We start from the raw sequence: 22,788 nt of genomic DNA on the forward strand, positions 1-22,788 counted from the left end.
CATAGCACTGTAGTTCTGAGGGTTCAAGATGGATGCAACAATCTCCTGTTGCTTCTATGAAGGCCGTAATAGACGACATCACCAAACAGCTCCATAGTCACATACACAGCAAAGGAGAGATGTTGTTTACACCTAGTGATGTCAGTGGTATTGAGTGACATCACAGCACAGTGCTAAGGCTCCTGGGCCTGGACACAGCAGCGGCTGCAATATCTCAACGGAGAATACGTTTATATCTATGTGTGTGTGTGCGCATATATATATATATATATATATATATATATATATATATATATATATATATTTCTCTGCCGAAATCACTTTTAAACCCATTTCCACCTTTTTTTCCCTTCTCTTCCTCTTACTTTTTTTTCACGTTTTTTTACGTTTTTCTCCTTTTCGCCTCTTTTCTGGGCGTATTATTCTTCTTTTTCTTCTTTTTTTTCGTCTAATGCATACCCCATCAGTGCAGCAATGCTTATTCAATACCGCCAGCAGATGGAGACACTGGGGGATAATTTTCTAAGGATTTATACTGATTTTTCCTGTCTGAATTTGTCGCACAGAAAGTTGCAGGCCAAATATGTGTGACATTTCTGCGACTTTAGCTTCTAGAGCATTTTTACAACATTATACATAGGTGCTGGAATACATAAAAAGCGACTGTTCAGCGACAGACAAGTCGCATTGGCTGAAAGTAGGCCAGAATGTCAGTCCATGTTGGAGCAGGTTTAGATACAGTCTAAAGCATAGATCTCAAAGTCTGTGCACAGAATTTAGCAAGGGCCTCGCACCTTCTGATGCATCAGGTAGGTGCACAATAGCATAGCCTAACCCTCTGTACTTTGGTCTATATTGATGCGGGACATAGACAGCCAGCTGATGACCAATCCATTAGTGCAATGGATGGCTGGAAGCATTTGTCTTTGCCTTTGCAATACCACAGAAGCAATGCATGGTCAATGTACAGCAATGACACACCTGTGTGAACAGCCAGGAGACCCCCCCCCCCCCCCCCCCCATGTTATGTTACATAGTTACATAGTTAGTACGGTCGAAAAAAGACATATGTCCATCACGTTCAACCAGGGAATTAAGGGGTAGGGGTGTGGCGCGATATTGGGGAAGGGATGAGATTTTATATTTCTTCATAAGCATTAATCTTATTTTGTCAATTAGGAACATTCAGCACCCACCCGCTATCAAGGCAGCTGCCTATCATGTCATGCCCTACCTGCACAGGTGTGCTGGCTACTCAAATGATCCAATTAAGGAGGCCATTTAGTCAGCAGCAGCAGAAGTCCTGTGCCTGGACGCTCCAACAGGGGCCAGACACAAGCAGAAGCAGCAGAAGCAGCAGCAGCACCACCTTTTGTTTTTTGGCTGCAGCAGCAGCAAGGCCCACAGGGCTGGCTAGCTGGCTAGCCAGCAAGCAGGTAGCAATGAAAGTAGGAATCTTTCTTTTTAACCCTGTAAGGGGGTGGTGCACTGTACCCGAAGATACTGCCATATCGGGTCAATGCATAGGGCGACGGAAGCAAGCTTCGAAATCGGCCCCCGTTCTCAAAAATCCATTTAATATATGGTCCCCAGATAGGGGACGTATCAGATATTAAACTGATAAGAACAGATACTACACTTGATCTTAGCCAAAAGGCCGAGAAGCGATAACCGTGAAAGGGGCGGGCCCAACAAGGTCCCCTTCATGGGCACTATCACTGCTTGCTGTCAGGGAGGCTGCCAGACAATTTTCCATGCACACTCTGGGCTGGGGGGCAGTCAACCACCAGTACACACAGCAGAACCTAAACCCATACCATTATTGCTAAGCAGCAAGACAGGGGCCCATTGCACTCCCACGGGGCCTTTTTAAATGCAATCCATAACCCGGATTTGCCAGGAACCCTTCTTACTCCTCCTACTTGCATGTGACACTGGGCTTAGGATCTGCATAGGAAACACACACACAAGCACACACCTACCTTTGTTGCCTGCAGATGCCTCCTTGGCTGTCCCCAAACGGTATCAAACCAACACCCACGGGAAGCTGTAAGCATAGAGGACATGCCTGCACCCCATTGGACTTACCTGTGTGGGTTAAATCCGGGTTATTTGACAACCTATGGCGGTGATGGTTCTGCTCAGGCAGAGCAGTGCTGATGCTCCTCATAAAGCTGTCGCTGCTGTGAAGGTTCTAGGTGACATCACAAATCCCTTTGGTTACATACACAACAAAGCTGGGTTGTTGTTGTTTACACTCTGCAAGGCCTGTGGAAGTGAGTGACATCATAGCACTGTAGTTCTGAGGGTTCAATACATGGATGATGCAACAATCTCCTGTTGCTTCTATGAAGGCCGTAATAGACGACATCACCAAACAGCTCCATAGTCACATACACAGCAAAGGAGAGATGTTGTTTACACCTAGTGATGTCAGTGGTATTGAGTGACATCACAGCACAGTGCTAAGGCTCCTGGGCCTGGACACAGCAGCGGCTGCAATATCTCAACGGAGAATACGTTTATATCTATGTGTGTGTGTGCGCATATATATATATATATATATATATATATATATATATATATATTTCTCCGCCGAAATCACTTTTAAACCCATTTCCACCTTTTTTTCCCTTCTCTTCCTCTTACTTTTTTTTCACGTTTTTTTACGTTTTTCTCCTTTTCGCCTCTTTTCTGGGCGTATTATTCTTCTTTTTCTTCTTTTTTTTCGTCTAATGCATACCCCATCAGTGCAGCAATGCTTATTCAATACCGCCAGCAGATGGAGACACTGGGGGATAATTTTCTAAGGATTTATACTGATTTTTCCTGTCTGAATTTGTCGCACAGAAAGTTGCAGGCCAAATATGTGTGACATTTCTGCGACTTTAGCTTCTAGAGCATTTTTACAACATTATACATAGGTGCTGAATACATAAAAAGCGACTGTTCAGCGACAGACAAGTCGCATCGGCTGAAAGTAGGCCAGAATGTCAGTCCATGTTGGAGCAGGTTTAGATACAGTCTAAAGCATAGATCTCAAAGTCTGTGCACAGAATTTAGCAAGGGCCTCGCACCTTCTGATGCATCAGGTAGGTGCACAATAGCATAGCCTAACCCTCTGTACTTTGGTCTATATTGATGCGGGACATAGACAGCCAGCTGATGACCAATCCATTAGTGCAATGGATGGCTGGAAGCATTTGTCTTTGCCTTTGCAATACCACAGAAGCAATGCATGGTCAATGTACAGCAATGACACACCTGTGTGAACAGCCAGGAGACCCCCCCCCCCCCCCCCCCCCCCCATGTTATGTTACATAGTTACATAGTTAGTACGGTCGAAAAAAGACATATGTCCATCACGTTCAACCAGGGAATTAAGGGGTAGGGGTGTGGCGCGATATTGGGGAAGGGATGAGATTTTATATTTCTTCATAAGCATTAATCTTATTTTGTCAATTAGGAACATTCAGCACCCACCCGCTATCAAGGCAGCTGCCTATCATGTCATGCCCTACCTGCACAGGTGTGCTGGCTACTCAAATGATCCAATTAAGGAGGCCATTTAGTCAGCAGCAGCAGAAGTCCTGTGCCTGGACGCTCCAACAGGGGCCAGACACAAGCAGAAGCAGCAGAAGCAGCAGCAGCACCACCTTTTGTTTTTTGGCTGCAGCAGCAGCAAGGCCCACAGGGCTGGCTAGCTGGCTAGCCAGCAAGCAGGTAGCAATGAAAGTAGGAATCTTTCTTTTTAACCCTGTAAGGGGGTGGTGCACTGTACCCGAAGATACTGCCATATCGGGTCAATGCATAGGGCGACGGAAGCAAGCTTCGAAATCGGCCCCCCGTTCTCAAAAATCCATTTAATATATGGTCCCCAGATAGGGGACGTATCAGATATTAAACTGATAAGAACAGATACTACACTTGATCTTAGCCAAAAGGCCGAGAAGCGATAACCGTGAAAGGGGCGGGCCCAACAAGGTCCCCTTCATGGGCACTATCACTGCTTGCTGTCAGGGAGGCTGCCAGACAATTTTCCATGCACACTCTGGGCTGGGGGGCAGTCAACCACCAGTACACACAGCAGAACCTAAACCCATACCATTATTGCTAAGCAGCAAGACAGGGGCCCATTGCACTCCCACGGGGCCTTTTTAAATGCAATCCATAACCCGGATTTGCCAGGAACCCTTCTTACTCCTCCTACTTGCATGTGACACTGGGCTTAGGATCTGCATAGGAAACACACACACAAGCACACACCTACCTTTGTTGCCTGCAGATGCCTCCTTGGCTGTCCCCAAACGGTATCAAACCAACACCCACGGGAAGCTGTAAGCATAGAGGACATGCCTGCACCCCATTGGACTTACCTGTGTGGGTTAAATCCGGGTTATTTGACAACCTATGGCGGTGATGGTTCTGCTCAGGCAGAGCAGTGCTGATGCTCCTCATAAAGCTGTCGCTGCTGTGAAGGTTCTAGGTGACATCACAAATCCCTTTGGTTACATACACAACAAAGCTGGGTTGTTGTTGTTTACACTCTGCAAGGCCTGTGGAAGTGAGTGACATCATAGCACTGTAGTTCTGAGGGTTCAAGATGGATGCAACAATCTCCTGTTGCTTCTATGAAGGCCGTAATAGACGACATCACCAAACAGCTCCATAGTCACATACACAGCAAAGGAGAGATGTTGTTTACACCTAGTGATGTCAGTGGTATTGAGTGACATCACAGCACAGTGCTAAGGCTCCTGGGCCTGGACACAGCAGCGGCTGCAATATCTCAACGGAGAATACGTTTATATCTATGTGTGTGTGTGCGCATATATATATATATATATATATATATATATATATATATATATATATTTCTCCGCCGAAATCACTTTTAAACCCATTTCCACCTTTTTTTCCCTTCTCTTCCTCTTACTTTTTTTTCACGTTTTTTTACGTTTTTCTCCTTTTCGCCTCTTTTCTGGGCGTATTATTCTTCTTTTTCTTCTTTTTTTTCGTCTAATGCATACCCCATCAGTGCAGCAATGCTTATTCAATACCGCCAGCAGATGGAGACACTGGGGGATAATTTTCTAAGGATTTATACTGATTTTTCCTGTCTGAATTTGTCGCACAGAAAGTTGCAGGCCAAATATGTGTGACATTTCTGCGACTTTAGCTTCTAGAGCATTTTTACAACATTATACATAGGTGCTGAATACATAAAAAGCGACTGTTCAGCGACAGACAAGTCGCATCGGCTGAAAGTAGGCCAGAATGTCAGTCCATGTTGGAGCAGGTTTAGATACAGTCTAAAGCATAGATGTGCACAGAATTTAGCAAGGGCCTCGCACCTTCTGATGCATCAGGTAGGTGCACAATAGCATAGCCTAACCCTCTGTACTTTGGTCTATATTGATGCGGGACATAGACAGCCAGCTGATGACCAATCCATTAGTGCAATGGATGGCTGGAAGCATTTGTCTTTGCCTTTGCAATACCACAGAAGCAATGCATGGTCAATGTACAGCAATGACACACCTGTGTGAACAGCCAGGAGACCCCCCCCCCCCCCCCCCATGTTATGTTACATAGTTACATAGTTAGTACGGTCGAAAAAAGACATATGTCCATCACGTTCAACCAGGGAATTAAGGGGTAGGGGTGTGGCGCGATATTGGGGAAGGGATGAGATTTTATATTTCTTCATAAGCATTAATCTTATTTTGTCAATTAGGAACATTCAGCACCCACCCGCTATCAAGGCAGCTGCCTATCATGTCATGCCCTACCTGCACAGGTGTGCTGGCTACTCAAATGATCCAATTAAGGAGGCCATTTAGTCAGCAGCAGCAGAAGTCCTGTGCCTGGACGCTCCAACAGGGGCCAGACACAAGCAGAAGCAGCAGAAGCAGCAGCAGCACCACCTTTTGTTTTTTGGCTGCAGCAGCAGCAAGGCCCACAGGGCTGGCTAGCTGGCTAGCCAGCAAGCAGGTAGCAATGAAAGTAGGAATCTTTCTTTTTAACCCTGTAAGGGGGTGGTGCACTGTACCCGAAGATACTGCCATATCGGGTCAATGCATAGGGCGACGGAAGCAAGCTTCGAAATCGGCCCCCGTTCTCAAAAATCCATTTAATATATGGTCCCCAGATAGGGGACGTATCAGATATTAAACTGATAAGAACAGATACTACACTTGATCTTAGCCAAAAGGCCGAGAAGCGATAACCGTGAAAGGGGCGGGCCCAACAAGGTCCCCTTCATGGGCACTATCACTGCTTGCTGTCAGGGAGGCTGCCAGACAATTTTCCATGCACACTCTGGGCTGGGGGGCAGTCAACCACCAGTACACACAGCAGAACCTAAACCCATACCATTATTGCTAAGCAGCAAGACAGGGGCCCATTGCACTCCCACGGGGCCTTTTTAAATGCAATCCATAACCCGGATTTGCCAGGAACCCTTCTTACTCCTCCTACTTGCATGTGACACTGGGCTTAGGATCTGCATAGGAAACACACACACAAGCACACACCTACCTTTGTTGCCTGCAGATGCCTCCTTGGCTGTCCCCAAACGGTATCAAACCAACACCCACGGGAAGCTGTAAGCATAGAGGACATGCCTGCACCCCATTGGACTTACCTGTGTGGGTTAAATCCGGGTTATTTGACAACCTATGGCGGTGATGGTTCTGCTCAGGCAGAGCAGTGCTGATGCTCCTCATAAAGCTGTCGCTGCTGTGAAGGTTCTAGGTGACATCACAAATCCCTTTGGTTACATACACAACAAAGCTGGGTTGTTGTTGTTTACACTCTGCAAGGCCTGTGGAAGTGAGTGACATCATAGCACTGTAGTTCTGAGGGTTCAAGATGGATGCAACAATCTCCTGTTGCTTCTATGAAGGCCGTAATAGACGACATCACCAAACAGCTCCATAGTCACATACACAGCAAAGGAGAGATGTTGTTTACACCTAGTGATGTCAGTGGTATTGAGTGACATCACAGCACAGTGCTAAGGCTCCTGGGCCTGGACACAGCAGCGGCTGCAATATCTCAACGGAGAATACGTTTATATCTATGTGTGTGTGTGCGCATATATATATATATATATATATATATATATATATATATATATATTTCTCCGCCGAAATCACTTTTAAACCCATTTCCACCTTTTTTTCCCTTCTCTTCCTCTTACTTTTTTTTCACGTTTTTTTACGTTTTTCTCCTTTTCGCCTCTTTTCTGGGCGTATTATTCTTCTTTTTCTTCTTTTTTTTCGTCTAATGCATACCCCATCAGTGCAGCAATGCTTATTCAATACCGCCAGCAGATGGAGACACTGGGGGATAATTTTCTAAGGATTTATACTGATTTTTCCTGTCTGAATTTGTCGCACAGAAAGTTGCAGGCCAAATATGTGTGACATTTCTGCGACTTTAGCTTCTAGAGCATTTTTACAACATTATACATAGGTGCTGAATACATAAAAAGCGACTGTTCAGCGACAGACAAGTCGCATCGGCTGAAAGTAGGCCAGAATGTCAGTCCATGTTGGAGCAGGTTTAGATACAGTCTAAAGCATAGATCTCAAAGTCTGTGCACAGAATTTAGCAAGGGCCTCGCACCTTCTGATGCATCAGGTAGGTGCACAATAGCATAGCCTAACCCTCTGTACTTTGGTCTATATTGATGCGGGACATAGACAGCCAGCTGATGACCAATCCATTAGTGCAATGGATGGCTGGAAGCATTTGTCTTTGCCTTTGCAATACCACAGAAGCAATGCATGGTCAATGTACAGCAATGACACACCTGTGTGAACAGCCAGGAGACCCCCCCCCCCCCCCATGTTATGTTACATAGTTACATAGTTAGTACGGTCGAAAAAAGACATATGTCCATCACGTTCAACCAGGGAATTAAGGGGTAGGGGTGTGGCGCGATATTGGGGAAGGGATGAGATTTTATATTTCTTCATAAGCATTAATCTTATTTTGTCAATTAGGAACATTCAGCACCCACCCGCTATCAAGGCAGCTGCCTATCATGTCATGCCCTACCTGCACAGGTGTGCTGGCTACTCAAATGATCCAATTAAGGAGGCCATTTAGTCAGCAGCAGCAGAAGTCCTGTGCCTGGACGCTCCAACAGGGGCCAGACACAAGCAGAAGCAGCAGAAGCAGCAGCAGCACCACCTTTTGTTTTTTGGCTGCAGCAGCAGCAAGGCCCACAGGGCTGGCTAGCTGGCTAGCCAGCAAGCAGGTAGCAATGAAAGTAGGAATCTTTCTTTTTAACCCTGTAAGGGGGTGGTGCACTGTACCCGAAGATACTGCCATATCGGGTCAATGCATAGGGCGACGGAAGCAAGCTTCGAAATCGGCCCCCGTTCTCAAAAATCCATTTAATATATGGTCCCCAGATAGGGGACGTATCAGATATTAAACTGATAAGAACAGATACTACACTTGATCTTAGCCAAAAGGCCGAGAAGCGATAACCGTGAAAGGGGCGGGCCCAACAAGGTCCCCTTCATGGGCACTATCACTGCTTGCTGTCAGGGAGGCTGCCAGACAATTTTCCATGCACACTCTGGGCTGGGGGGCAGTCAACCACCAGTACACACAGCAGAACCTAAACCCATACCATTATTGCTAAGCAGCAAGACAGGGGCCCATTGCACTCCCACGGGGCCTTTTTAAATGCAATCCATAACCCGGATTTGCCAGGAACCCTTCTTACTCCTCCTACTTGCATGTGACACTGGGCTTAGGATCTGCATAGGAAACACACACACAAGCACACACCTACCTTTGTTGCCTGCAGATGCCTCCTTGGCTGTCCCCAAACGGTATCAAACCAACACCCACGGGAAGCTGTAAGCATAGAGGACATGCCTGCACCCCATTGGACTTACCTGTGTGGGTTAAATCCGGGTTATTTGACAACCTATGGCGGTGATGGTTCTGCTCAGGCAGAGCAGTGCTGATGCTCCTCATAAAGCTGTCGCTGCTGTGAAGGTTCTAGGTGACATCACAAATCCCTTTGGTTACATACACAACAAAGCTGGGTTGTTGTTGTTTACACTCTGCAAGGCCTGTGGAAGTGAGTGACATCATAGCACTGTAGTTCTGAGGGTTCAAGATGGATGCAACAATCTCCTGTTGCTTCTATGAAGGCCGTAATAGACGACATCACCAAACAGCTCCATAGTCACATACACAGCAAAGGAGAGATGTTGTTTACACCTAGTGATGTCAGTGGTATTGAGTGACATCACAGCACAGTGCTAAGGCTCCTGGGCCTGGACACAGCAGCGGCTGCAATATCTCAACGGAGAATACGTTTATATCTATGTGTGTGTGTGCGCATATATATATATATATATATATATATATATATATATATATATATATCTCCGCCGAAATCACTTTTAAACCCATTTCCACCTTTTTTTCCCTTCTCTTCCTCTTACTTTTTTTTCACGTTTTTTTACGTTTTTCTCCTTTTCGCCTCTTTTCTGGGCGTATTATTCTTCTTTTTCTTCTTTTTTTTCGTCTAATGCATACCCCATCAGTGCAGCAATGCTTATTCAATACCGCCAGCAGATGGAGACACTGGGGGATAATTTTCTAAGGATTTATACTGATTTTTCCTGTCTGAATTTGTCGCACAGAAAGTTGCAGGCCAAATATGTGTGACATTTCTGCGACTTTAGCTTCTAGAGCATTTTTACAACATTATACATAGGTGCTGAATACATAAAAAGCGACTGTTCAGCGACAGACAAGTCGCATCGGCTGAAAGTAGGCCAGAATGTCAGTCCATGTTGGAGCAGGTTTAGATACAGTCTAAAGCATAGATCTCAAAGTCTGTGCACAGAATTTAGCAAGGGCCTCGCACCTTCTGATGCATCAGGTAGGTGCACAATAGCATAGCCTAACCCTCTGTACTTTGGTCTATATTGATGCGGGACATAGACAGCCAGCTGATGACCAATCCATTAGTGCAATGGATGGCTGGAAGCATTTGTCTTTGCCTTTGCAATACCACAGAAGCAATGCATGGTCAATGTACAGCAATGACACACCTGTGTGAACAGCCAGGAGACCCCCCCCCCCCATGTTATGTTACATAGTTACATAGTTAGTACGGTCGAAAAAAGACATATGTCCATCACGTTCAACCAGGGAATTAAGGGGTAGGGGTGTGGCGCGATATTGGGGAAGGGATGAGATTTTATATTTCTTCATAAGCATTAATCTTATTTTGTCAATTAGGAACATTCAGCACCCACCCGCTATCAAGGCAGCTGCCTATCATGTCATGCCCTACCTGCACAGGTGTGCTGGCTACTCAAATGATCCAATTAAGGAGGCCATTTAGTCAGCAGCAGCAGAAGTCCTGTGCCTGGACGCTCCAACAGGGGCCAGACACAAGCAGAAGCAGCAGAAGCAGCAGCAGCACCACCTTTTGTTTTTTGGCTGCAGCAGCAGCAAGGCCCACAGGGCTGGCTAGCTGGCTAGCCAGCAAGCAGGTAGCAATGAAAGTAGGAATCTTTCTTTTTAACCCTGTAAGGGGGTGGTGCACTGTACCCGAAGATACTGCCATATCGGGTCAATGCATAGGGCGACGGAAGCAAGCTTCGAAATCGGCCCCCGTTCTCAAAAATCCATTTAATATATGGTCCCCAGATAGGGGACGTATCAGATATTAAACTGATAAGAACAGATACTACACTTGATCTTAGCCAAAAGGCCGAGAAGCGATAACCGTGAAAGGGGCGGGCCCAACAAGGTCCCCTTCATGGGCACTATCACTGCTTGCTGTCAGGGAGGCTGCCAGACAATTTTCCATGCACACTCTGGGCTGGGGGGCAGTCAACCACCAGTACACACAGCAGAACCTAAACCCATACCATTATTGCTAAGCAGCAAGACAGGGGCCCATTGCACTCCCACGGGGCCTTTTTAAATGCAATCCATAACCCGGATTTGCCAGGAACCCTTCTTACTCCTCCTACTTGCATGTGACACTGGGCTTAGGATCTGCATAGGAAACACACACACAAGCACACACCTACCTTTGTTGCCTGCAGATGCCTCCTTGGCTGTCCCCAAACGGTATCAAACCAACACCCACGGGAAGCTGTAAGCATAGAGGACATGCCTGCACCCCATTGGACTTACCTGTGTGGGTTAAATCCGGGTTATTTGACAACCTATGGCGGTGATGGTTCTGCTCAGGCAGAGCAGTGCTGATGCTCCTCATAAAGCTGTCGCTGCTGTGAAGGTTCTAGGTGACATCACAAATCCCTTTGGTTACATACACAACAAAGCTGGGTTGTTGTTGTTTACACTCTGCAAGGCCTGTGGAAGTGAGTGACATCATAGCACTGTAGTTCTGAGGGTTCAAGATGGATGCAACAATCTCCTGTTGCTTCTATGAAGGCCGTAATAGACGACATCACCAAACAGCTCCATAGTCACATACACAGCAAAGGAGAGATGTTGTTTACACCTAGTGATGTCAGTGGTATTGAGTGACATCACAGCACAGTGCTAAGGCTCCTGGGCCTGGACACAGCAGCGGCTGCAATATCTCAACGGAGAATACGTTTATATCTATGTGTGTGTGTGCGCATATATATATATATATATATATATATATATATATATATATATATATTCTCCGCCGAAATCACTTTTAAACCCATTTCCACCTTTTTTTCCCTTCTCTTCCTCTTACTTTTTTTTCACGTTTTTTTACGTTTTTCTCCTTTTCGCCTCTTTTCTGGGCGTATTATTCTTCTTTTTCTTCTTTTTTTTCGTCTAATGCATACCCCATCAGTGCAGCAATGCTTATTCAATACCGCCAGCAGATGGAGACACTGGGGGATAATTTTCTAAGGATTTATACTGATTTTTCCTGTCTGAATTTGTCGCACAGAAAGTTGCAGGCCAAATATGTGTGACATTTCTGCGACTTTAGCTTCTAGAGCATTTTTACAACATTATACATAGGTGCTGAATACATAAAAAGCGACTGTTCAGCGACAGACAAGTCGCATCGGCTGAAAGTAGGCCAGAATGTCAGTCCATGTTGGAGCAGGTTTAGATACAGTCTAAAGCATAGATCTCAAAGTCTGTGCACAGAATTTAGCAAGGGCCTCGCACCTTCTGATGCATCAGGTAGGTGCACAATAGCATAGCCTAACCCTCTGTACTTTGGTCTATATTGATGCGGGACATAGACAGCCAGCTGATGACCAATCCATTAGTGCAATGGATGGCTGGAAGCATTTGTCTTTGCCTTTGCAATACCACAGAAGCAATGCATGGTCAATGTACAGCAATGACACACCTGTGTGAACAGCCAGGAGACCCCCCCCCCCCCCCCATGTTATGTTACATAGTTACATAGTTAGTACGGTCGAAAAAAGACATATGTCCATCACGTTCAACCAGGGAATTAAGGGGTAGGGGTGTGGCGCGATATTGGGGAAGGGATGAGATTTTATATTTCTTCATAAGCATTAATCTTATTTTGTCAATTAGGAACATTCAGCACCCACCCGCTATCAAGGCAGCTGCCTATCATGTCATGCCCTACCTGCACAGGTGTGCTGGCTACTCAAATGATCCAATTAAGGAGGCCATTTAGTCAGCAGCAGCAGAAGTCCTGTGCCTGGACGCTCCAACAGGGGCCAGACACAAGCAGAAGCAGCAGAAGCAGCAGCAGCACCACCTTTTGTTTTTTGGCTGCAGCAGCAGCAAGGCCCACAGGGCTGGCTAGCTGGCTAGCCAGCAAGCAGGTAGCAATGAAAGTAGGAATCTTTCTTTTTAACCCTGTAAGGGGGTGGTGCACTGTACCCGAAGATACTGCCATATCGGGTCAATGCATAGGGCGACGGAAGCAAGCTTCGAAATCGGCCCCCGTTCTCAAAAATCCATTTAATATATGGTCCCCAGATAGGGGACGTATCAGATATTAAACTGATAAGAACAGATACTACACTTGATCTTAGCCAAAAGGCCGAGAAGCGATAACCGTGAAAGGGGCGGGCCCAACAAGGTCCCCTTCATGGGCACTATCACTGCTTGCTGTCAGGGAGGCTGCCAGACAATTTTCCATGCACACTCTGGGCTGGGGGGCAGTCAACCACCAGTACACACAGAACCTAAACCCATACCATTATTGCTAAGCAGCAAGACAGGGGCCCATTGCACTCCCACGGGGCCTTTTTAAATGCAATCCATAACCCGGATTTGCCAGGAACCCTTCTTACTCCTCCTACTTGCATGTGACACTGGGCTTAGGATCTGCATAGGAAACACACACACAAGCACACACCTACCTTTGTTGCCTGCAGATGCCTCCTTGGCTGTCCCCAAACGGTATCAAACCAACACCCACGGGAAGCTGTAAGCATAGAGGACATGCCTGCACCCCATTGGACTTACCTGTGTGGGTTAAATCCGGGTTATTTGACAACCTATGGCGGTGATGGTTCTGCTCAGGCAGAGCAGTGCTGATGCTCCTCATAAAGCTGTCGCTGCTGTGAAGGTTCTAGGTGACATCACAAATCCCTTTGGTTACATACACAACAAAGCTGGGTTGTTGTTGTTTACACTCTGCAAGGCCTGTGGAAGTGAGTGACATCATAGCACTGTAGTTCTGAGGGTTCAAGATGGATGCAACAATCTCCTGTTGCTTCTATGAAGGCCGTAATAGACGACATCACCAAACAGCTCCATAGTCACATACACAGCAAAGGAGAGATGTTGTTTACACCTAGTGATGTCAGTGGTATTGAGTGACATCACAGCACAGTGCTAAGGCTCCTGGGCCTGGACACAGCAGCGGCTGCAATATCTCAACGGAGAATACGTTTATATCTATGTGTGTGTGTGCGCATATATATATATATATATATATATATATATATATATATATATTTCTCCGCCGAAATCACTTTTAAACCCATTTCCACCTTTTTTTCCCTTCTCTTCCTCTTACTTTTTTTTCACGTTTTTTTACGTTTTTCTCCTTTTCGCCTCTTTTCTGGGCGTATTATTCTTCTTTTTCTTCTTTTTTTTCGTCTAATGCATACCCCATCAGTGCAGCAATGCTTATTCAATACCGCCAGCAGATGGAGACACTGGGGGATAATTTTCTAAGGATTTATACTGATTTTTCCTGTCTGAATTTGTCGCACAGAAAGTTGCAGGCCAAATATGTGTGACATTTCTGCGACTTTAGCTTCTAGAGCATTTTTACAACATTATACATAGGTGCTGAATACATAAAAAGCGACTGTTCAGCGACAGACAAGTCGCATCGGCTGAAAGTAGGCCAGAATGTCAGTCCATGTTGGAGCAGGTTTAGATACAGTCTAAAGCATAGATCTCAAAGTCTGTGCACAGAATTTAGCAAGGGCCTCGCACCTTCTGATGCATCAGGTAGGTGCACAATAGCATAGCCTAACCCTCTGTACTTTGGTCTATATTGATGCGGGACATAGACAGCCAGCTGATGACCAATCCATTAGTGCAATGGATGGTTGGAAGCATTTGTCTTTGCCTTTGCAATACCACAGAAGCAATGCATGGTCAATGTACAGCAATGACACACCTGTGTGAACAGCCAGGAGACCCCCCCCCCCCCCCCCCCCCCCCATGTTATGTTACATAGTTACATAGTTAGTACGGTCGAAAAAAGACATATGTCCATCACGTTCAACCAGGGAATTAAGGGGTAGGGGTGTGGCGCGATATTGGGGAAGGGATGAGATTTTATATTTCTTCATAAGCATTAATCTTATTTTGTCAATTAGGAACATTCAGCACCCACCCGCTATCAAGGCAGCTGCCTATCATGTCATGCCCTACCTGCACAGGTGTGCTGGCTACTCAAATGATCCAATTAAGGAGGCCATTTAGTCAGCAGCAGCAGAAGTCCTGTGCCTGGACGCTCCAACAGGGGCCAGACACAAGCAGAAGCAGCAGAAGCAGCAGCAGCACCACCTTTTGTTTTTTGGCTGCAGCAGCAGCAAGGCACACAGGGCTGGCTAGCTGGCTAGCCAGCAAGCAGGTAGCAATGAAAGTAGGAATCTTTCTTTTTAACCCTGTAAGGGGGTGGTGCACTGTACCCGAAGATACTGCCATATCGGGTCAATGCATAGGGCGACGGAAGCAAGCTTCGAAATCGGCCCCCGTTCTCAAAAATCCATTTAATATATGGTCCCCAGATAGGGGACGTATCAGATATTAAACTGATAAGAACAGATACTACACTTGATCTTAGCCAAAAGGCCGAGAAGCGATAACCGTGAAAGGGGCGGGCCCAACAAGGTCCCCTTCATGGGCACTATCACTGCTTGCTGTCAGGGAGGCTGCCAGACAATTTTCCATGCACACTCTGGGCTGGGGGGCAGTCAACCACCAGTACACACAGCAGAACCTAAACCCATACCATTATTGCTAAGCAGCAAGACAGGGGCCCATTGCACTCCCACGGGGCCTTTTTAAATGCAATCCATAACCCGGATTTGCCAGGAACCCTTCTTACTCCTCCTACTTGCATGTGACACTGGGCTTAGGATCTGCATAGGAAACACACACACAAGCACACACCTACCTTTGTTGCCTGCAGATGCCTCCTTGGCTGTCCCCAAACGGTATCAAACCAACACCCACGGGAAGCTGTAAGCATAGAGGACATGCCTGCACCCCATTGGACTTACCTGTGTGGGTTAAATCCGGGTTATTTGACAACCTATGGCGGTGATGGTTCTGCTCAGGCAGAGCAGTGCTGATGCTCCTCATAAAGCTGTCGCTGCTGTGAAGGTTCTAGGTGACATCACAAATCCCTTTGGTTACATACACAACAAAGCTGGGTTGTTGTTGTTTACACTCTGCAAGGCCTGTGGAAGTGAGTGACATCATAGCACTGTAGTTCTGAGGGTTCAAGATGGATGCAACAATCTCCTGTTGCTTCTATGAAGGCCGTAATAGACGACATCACCAAACAGCTCCATAGTCACATACACAGCAAAGGAGAGATGTTGTTTACACCTAGTGATGTCAGTGGTATTGAGTGACATCACAGCACAGTGCTAAGGCTCCTGGGCCTGGACACAGCAGCGGCTGCAATATCTCAACGGAGAATACGTTTATATCTATGTGTGTGTGTGCGCATATATATATATATATATATATATATATATATATATATATATATATTTCTCCGCCGAAATCACTTTTAAACCCATTTCCACCTTTTTTTCCCTTCTCTTCCTCTTACTTTTTTTTCACGTTTTTTTACGTTTTTCTCCTTTTCGCCTCTTTTCTGGGCGTATTATTCTTCTTTTTCTTCTTTTTTTTCGTCTAATGCATACCCCATCAGTGCAGCAATGCTTATTCAATACCGCCAGCAGATGGAGACACTGGGGGATAATTTTCTAAGGATTTATACTGATTTTTCCTGTCTGAATTTGTCGCACAGAAAGTTGCAGGCCAAATATGTGTGACATTTCTGCGACTTTAGCTTCTAGAGCATTTTTACAACATTATACATAGGTGCTGAATACATAAAAAGCGACTGTTCAGCGACAGACAAGTCGCATCGGCTGAAAGTAGGCCAGAATGTCAGTCCATGTTGGAGCAGGTTTAGATACAGTCTAAAGCATAGATCTCAAAGTCTGTGCACAGAATTTAGCAAGGGCCTCGCACCTTCTGATGCATCAGGTAGGTGCACAATAGCATAGCCTAACCCTCTGTACTTTGGTCTATATTGATGCGGGACATAGACAGCCAGCTGATGACCAATCCATTAGTGCAATGGATGGCTGGAAGCATTTGTCTTTGCCTTTGCAATACCACAGAAGCAATGCATGGTCAATGTACAGCAATGACACACCTGTGTGAACAGCCAGGAGACCCCCCCCCCCCCCCCCCCCATGTTATGTTACATAGTTACATAGTTAGTACGGTCGAAAAAAGACATATGTCCATCACGTTCAACAAGGGAATTAAGGGGTAGGGGTGTGGCGCGATATTGGGGAAGGGATGAGATTTTATATTTCTTCATAAGCATTAATCTTATTTTGTCAATTAGGAACATTCAGCACCCACCCGCTATCAAGGCAGCTGCCTATCATGTCATGCCCTACCTGCACAGGTGTGCTGGCTACTCAAATGATCCAATTAAGGAGGCCATTTAGTCAGCAGCAGCAGAAGTCCTGTGCCTGGACGCTCCAACAGGGGCCAGACACAAGCAGAAGCAGCAGAAGCAGCAGCAGCACCACCTTTTGTTTTTTGGCTGCAGCAGCAGCAAGGCCCACAGGGCTGGCTAGCTGGCTAGCCAGCAAGCAGGTAGCAATGAAAGTAGGAATCTTTCTTTTTAACCCTGTAAGGGGGTGGTGCACTGTACCCGAAGATACTGCCATATCGGGTCAATGCATAGGGCGACGGAAGCAAGCTTCGAAATCGGCCCCCGTTCTCAAAAATCCATTTAATATATGGTCCCCAGATAGGGGACGTATCAGATATTAAACTGATAAGAACAGATACTACACTTGATCTTAGCCAAAAGGCCGAGAAGCGATAACCGTGAAAGGGGCGGGCCCAACAAGGTCCCCTTCATGGGCACTATCACTGCTTGCTGTCAGGGAGGCTGCCAGACAATTTTCCATGCACACTCTGGGCTGGGGGGCAGTCAACCACCAGTACACACAGCAGAACCTAAACCCATACCATTATTGCTAAGCAGCAAGACAGGGGCCCATTGCACTCCCACGGGGCCTTTTTAAATGCAATCCATAACCCGGATTTGCCAGGAACCCTTCTTACTCCTCCTACTTGCATGTGACACTGGGCTTAGGATCTGCATAGGAAACACACACACAAGCACACACCTACCTTTGTTGCCTGCAGATGCCTCCTTGGCTGTCCCCAAACGGTATCAAACCAACACCCACGGGAAGCTGTAAGCATAGAGGACATGCCTGCACCCCATTGGACTTACCTGTGTGGGTTAAATCCGGGTTATTTGACAACCTATGGCGGTGATGGTTCTGCTCAGGCAGAGCAGTGCTGATGCTCCTCATAAAGCTGTCGCTGCTGTGAAGGTTCTAGGTGACATCACAAATCCCTTTGGTTACATACACAACAAAGCTGGGTTGTTGTTGTTTACACTCTGCAAGGCCTGTGGAAGTGAGTGACATCATAGCACTGTAGTTCTGAGGGTTCAAGATGGATGCAACAATCTCCTGTTGCTTCTATGAAGGCCGTAATAGACGACATCACCAAACAGCTCCATAGTCACATACACAGCAAAGGAGAGATGTTGTTTACACCTAGTGATGTCAGTGGTATTGAGTGACATCACAGCACAGTGCTAAGGCTCCTGGGCCTGGACACAGCAGCGGCTGCAATATCTCAACGGAGAATACGTTTATATCTATGTGTGTGTGTGCGCATATATATATATATATATATATATATATATATATATATATATATATATATTTCTCCGCCGAAATCACTTTTAAACCCATTTCCACCTTTTTTTCCCTTCTCTTCCTCTTACTTTTTTTTCACGTTTTTTTACGTTTTTCTCCTTTTCGCCTCTTTTCTGGGCGTATTATTCTTCTTTTTCTTCTTTTTTTTCGTCTAATGCATACCCCATCAGTGCAGCAATGCTTATTCAATACCGCCAGCAGATGGAGACACTGGGGGATAATTTTCTAAGGATTTATACTGATTTTTCCTGTCTGAATTTGTCGCACAGAAAGTTGCAGGCCAAATATGTGTGACATTTCTGCGACTTTAGCTTCTAGAGCATTTTTACAACATTATACATAGGTGCTGAATACATAAAAAGCGACTGTTCAGCGACAGACAAGTCGCATCGGCTGAAAGTAGGCCAGAATGTCAGTCCATGTTGGAGCAGGTTTAGATACAGTCTAAAGCATAGATCTCAAAGTCTGTGCACAGAATTTAGCAAGGGCCTCGCACCTTCTGATGCATCAGGTAGGTGCACAATAGCATAGCCTAACCCTCTGTACTTTGGTCTATATTGATGCGGGACATAGACAGCCAGCTGATGACCAATCCATTAGTGCAATGGATGGCTGGAAGCATTTGTCTTTGCCTTTGCAATACCACAGAAGCAATGCATGGTCAATGTACAGCAATGACACACCTGTGTGAACAGCCAGGAGACCCCCCCCCCCCCCCCCATGTTATGTTACATAGTTACATAGTTAGTACGGTCGAAAAAAGACATATGTCCATCACGTTCAACCAGGGAATTAAGGGGTAGGGGTGTGGCGCGATATTGGGGAAGGGATGAGATTTTATATTTCTTCATAAGCATTAATCTTATTTTGTCAATTAGGAACATTCAGCACCCACCCGCTATCAAGGCAGCTGCCTATCATGTCATGCCCTACCTGCACAGGTGTGCTGGCTACTCAAATGATCCAATTAAGGAGGCCATTTAGTCAGCAGCAGCAGAAGTCCTGTGCCTGGACGCTCCAACAGGGGCCAGACACAAGCAGAAGCAGCAGAAGCAGCAGCAGCACCACCTTTTGTTTTTTGGCTGCAGCAGCAGCAAGGCCCACAGGGCTGGCTAGCTGGCTAGCCAGCAAGCAGGTAGCAATGAAAGTAGGAATCTTTCTTTTTAACCCTGTAAGGGGGTGGTGCACTGTACCCGAAGATACTGCCATATCGGGTCAATGCATAGGGCGACGGAAGCAAGCTTCGAAATCGGCCCCCGTTCTCAAAAATCCATTTAATATATGGTCCCCAGATAGGGGACGTATCAGATATTAAACTGATAAGAACAGATACTACACTTGATCTTAGCCAAAAGGCCGAGAAGCGATAACCGTGAAAGGGGCGGGCCCAACAAGGTCCCCTTCATGGGCACTATCACTGCTTGCTGTCAGGGAGGCTGCCAGACAATTTTCCATGCACACTCTGGGCTGGGGGGCAGTCAACCACCAGTACACACAGCAGAACCTAAACCCATACCATTATTGCTAAGCAGCAAGACAGGGGCCCATTGCACTCCCACGGGGCCTTTTTAAATGCAATCCATAACCCGGATTTGCCAGGAACCCTTCTTACTCCTCCTACTTGCATGTGACACTGGGCTTAGGATCTGCATAGGAAACACACACACAAGCACACACCTACCTTTGTTGCCTGCAGATGCCTCCTTGGCTGTCCCCAAACGGTATCAAACCAACACCCACGGGAAGCTGTAAGCATAGAGGACATGCCTGCACCCCATTGGACTTACCTGTGTGGGTTAAATCCGGGTTATTTGACAACCTATGGCGGTGATGGTTCTGCTCAGGCAGAGCAGTGCTGATGCTCCTCATAAAGCTGTCGCTGCTGTGAAGGTTCTAGGTGACATCACAAATCCCTTTGGTTACATACACAACAAAGCTGGGTTGTTGTTGTTTACACTCTGCAAGGCCTGTGGAAGTGAGTGACATCATAGCACTGTAGTTCTGAGGGTTCAAGATGGATGCAACAATCTCCTGTTGCTTCTATGAAGGCCGTAATAGACGACATCACCAAACAGCTCCATAGTCACATACACAGCAAAGGAGAGATGTTGTTTACACCTAGTGATGTCAGTGGTATTGAGTGACATCACAGCACAGTGCTAAGGCTCCTGGGCCTGGACACAGCAGCGGCTGCAATATCTCAACGGAGAATACGTTTATATCTATGTGTGTGTGTGCGCATATATATATATATATATATATATATATATATATATATATATATTTCTCCGCCGAAATCACTTTTAAACCCATTTCCACCTTTTTTTCCCTTCTCTTCCTCTTACTTTTTTTTCACGTTTTTTTACGTTTTTCTCCTTTTCGCCTCTTTTCTGGGCGTATTATTCTTCTTTTTCTTCTTTTTTTTCGTCTAATGCATACCCCATCAGTGCAGCAATGCTTATTCAATACCGCCAGCAGATGGAGACACTGGGGGATAATTTTCTAAGGATTTATACTGATTTTTCCTGTCTGAATTTGTCGCACAGAAAGTTGCAGGCCAAATATGTGTGACATTTCTGCGACTTTAGCTTCTAGAGCATTTTTACAACATTATACATAGGTGCTGAATACATAAAAAGCGACTGTTCAGCGACAGACAAGTCGCATCGGCTGAAAGTAGGCCAGAATGTCAGTCCATGTTGGAGCAGGTTTAGATACAGTCTAAAGCATAGATCTCAAAGTCTGTGCACAGAATTTAGCAAGGGCCTCGCACCTTCTTGCATCAGGTAGGTGCACAATAGCATAGCCTAACCCTCTGTACTTTGGTCTATATTGATGCGGGACATAGACAGCCAGCTGATGACCAATCCATTAGTGCAATGGATGGCTGGAAGCATTTGTCTTTGCCTTTGCAATACCACAGAAGCAATGCATGGTCAATGTACAGCAATGACACACCTGTGTGAACAGCCAGGAGACCCCCCCCCCCCCCCCCCCATGTTATGTTACATAGTTACATAGTTAGTACGGTCGAAAAAAGACATATGTCCATCACGTTCAACCAGGGAATTAAGGGGTAGGGGTGTGGCGCGATATTGGGGAAGGGATGAGATTTTATATTTCTTCATAAGCATTAATCTTATTTTGTCAATTAGGAACATTCAGCACCCACCCGCTATCAAGGCAGCTGCCTATCATGTCATGCCCTACCTGCACAGGTGTGCTGGCTACTCAAATGATCCAATTAAGGAGGCCATTTAGTCAGCAGCAGCAGAAGTCCTGTGCCTGGACGCTCCAACAGGGGCCAGACACAAGCAGAAGCAGCAGAAGCAGCAGCAGCACCACCTTTTGTTTTTTGGCTGCAGCAGCAGCAAGGCCCACAGGGCTGGCTAGCTGGCTAGCCAGCAAGCAGGTAGCAATGAAAGTAGGAATCTTTCTTTTTAACCCTGTAAGGGGGTGGTGCACTGTACCCGAAGATACTGCCATATCGGGTCAATGCATAGGGCGACGGAAGCAAGCTTCGAAATCGGCCCCCGTTCTCAAAAATCCATTTAATATATGGTCCCCAGATAGGGGACGTATCAGATATTAAACTGATAAGAACAGATACTACACTTGATCTTAGCCAAAAGGCCGAGAAGCGATAACCGTGAAAGGGGCGGGCCCAACAAGGTCCCCTTCATGGGCACTATCACTGCTTGCTGTCAGGGAGGCTGCCAGACAATTTTCCATGCACACTCTGGGCTGGGGGGCAGTCAACCACCAGTACACACAGCAGAACCTAAACCCATACCATTATTGCTAAGCAGCAAGACAGGGGCCCATTGCACTCCCACGGGGCCTTTTTAAATGCAATCCATAACCCGGATTTGCCAGGAACCCTTCTTACTCCTCCTACTTGCATGTGACACTGGGCTTAGGATCTGCATAGGAAACACACACACAAGCACACACCTACCTTTGTTGCCTGCAGATGCCTCCTTGGCTGTCCCCAAACGGTATCAAACCAACACCCACGGGAAGCTGTAAGCATAGAGGACATGCCTGCACCCCATTGGACTTACCTGTGTGGGTTAAATCCGGGTTATTTGACAACCTATGGCGGTGATGGTTCTGCTCAGGCAGAGCAGTGCTGATGCTCCTCATAAAGCTGTCGCTGCTGTGAAGGTTCTAGGTGACATCACAAATCCCTTTGGTTACATACACAACAAAGCTGGGTTGTTGTTGTTTACACTCTGCAAGGCCTGTGGAAGTGAGTGAC

General features: G+C 46.2%; 10 non-coding genes across 10 annotated transcripts; all 10 read right to left on the bottom strand.

Moving 5' to 3' along the window:
• Positions 1-1,478: 1,478 nt before the first annotated feature.
• On the bottom strand, positions 1,479-1,669 carry LOC130333562 (U2 spliceosomal RNA). Its single transcript, XR_008875725.1, has one exon. It is a non-coding gene; the product is annotated as a U2 spliceosomal RNA (small nuclear RNA).
• A 2,096-nt stretch (positions 1,670-3,765) lies between these two features.
• On the bottom strand, positions 3,766-3,957 carry LOC130333542 (U2 spliceosomal RNA). Its single transcript, XR_008875713.1, has one exon. It is a non-coding gene; the product is annotated as a U2 spliceosomal RNA (small nuclear RNA).
• Positions 3,958-6,036: 2,079 nt separating this feature from the next.
• Positions 6,037-6,227, bottom strand: LOC130333563 (U2 spliceosomal RNA). Its single transcript, XR_008875726.1, has one exon. It is a non-coding gene; the product is annotated as a U2 spliceosomal RNA (small nuclear RNA).
• A 2,084-nt stretch (positions 6,228-8,311) lies between these two features.
• Positions 8,312-8,502, bottom strand: LOC130333564 (U2 spliceosomal RNA). The gene has a single exon (XR_008875727.1). It is a non-coding gene; the product is annotated as a U2 spliceosomal RNA (small nuclear RNA).
• A 2,081-nt stretch (positions 8,503-10,583) lies between these two features.
• LOC130333567 (U2 spliceosomal RNA) lies at positions 10,584-10,774 on the bottom strand. Its single transcript, XR_008875729.1, has one exon. It is a non-coding gene; the product is annotated as a U2 spliceosomal RNA (small nuclear RNA).
• A 2,086-nt stretch (positions 10,775-12,860) lies between these two features.
• LOC130333568 (U2 spliceosomal RNA) lies at positions 12,861-13,051 on the bottom strand. The gene has a single exon (XR_008875730.1). It is a non-coding gene; the product is annotated as a U2 spliceosomal RNA (small nuclear RNA).
• Positions 13,052-15,139: 2,088 nt separating this feature from the next.
• On the bottom strand, positions 15,140-15,330 carry LOC130333569 (U2 spliceosomal RNA). Its single transcript, XR_008875731.1, has one exon. It is a non-coding gene; the product is annotated as a U2 spliceosomal RNA (small nuclear RNA).
• A 2,091-nt stretch (positions 15,331-17,421) lies between these two features.
• On the bottom strand, positions 17,422-17,612 carry LOC130333570 (U2 spliceosomal RNA). The gene has a single exon (XR_008875732.1). It is a non-coding gene; the product is annotated as a U2 spliceosomal RNA (small nuclear RNA).
• A 2,092-nt stretch (positions 17,613-19,704) lies between these two features.
• LOC130333571 (U2 spliceosomal RNA) lies at positions 19,705-19,895 on the bottom strand. Its single transcript, XR_008875733.1, has one exon. It is a non-coding gene; the product is annotated as a U2 spliceosomal RNA (small nuclear RNA).
• A 2,086-nt stretch (positions 19,896-21,981) lies between these two features.
• On the bottom strand, positions 21,982-22,172 carry LOC130333572 (U2 spliceosomal RNA). The gene has a single exon (XR_008875734.1). It is a non-coding gene; the product is annotated as a U2 spliceosomal RNA (small nuclear RNA).
• Positions 22,173-22,788: the final 616 nt, after the last annotated feature.

This window comes from Hyla sarda, unplaced genomic scaffold, assembly GCF_029499605.1.
Source record: "Hyla sarda isolate aHylSar1 unplaced genomic scaffold, aHylSar1.hap1 scaffold_412, whole genome shotgun sequence".
Taxonomy (NCBI): domain Eukaryota; kingdom Metazoa; phylum Chordata; class Amphibia; order Anura; family Hylidae; genus Hyla; species Hyla sarda.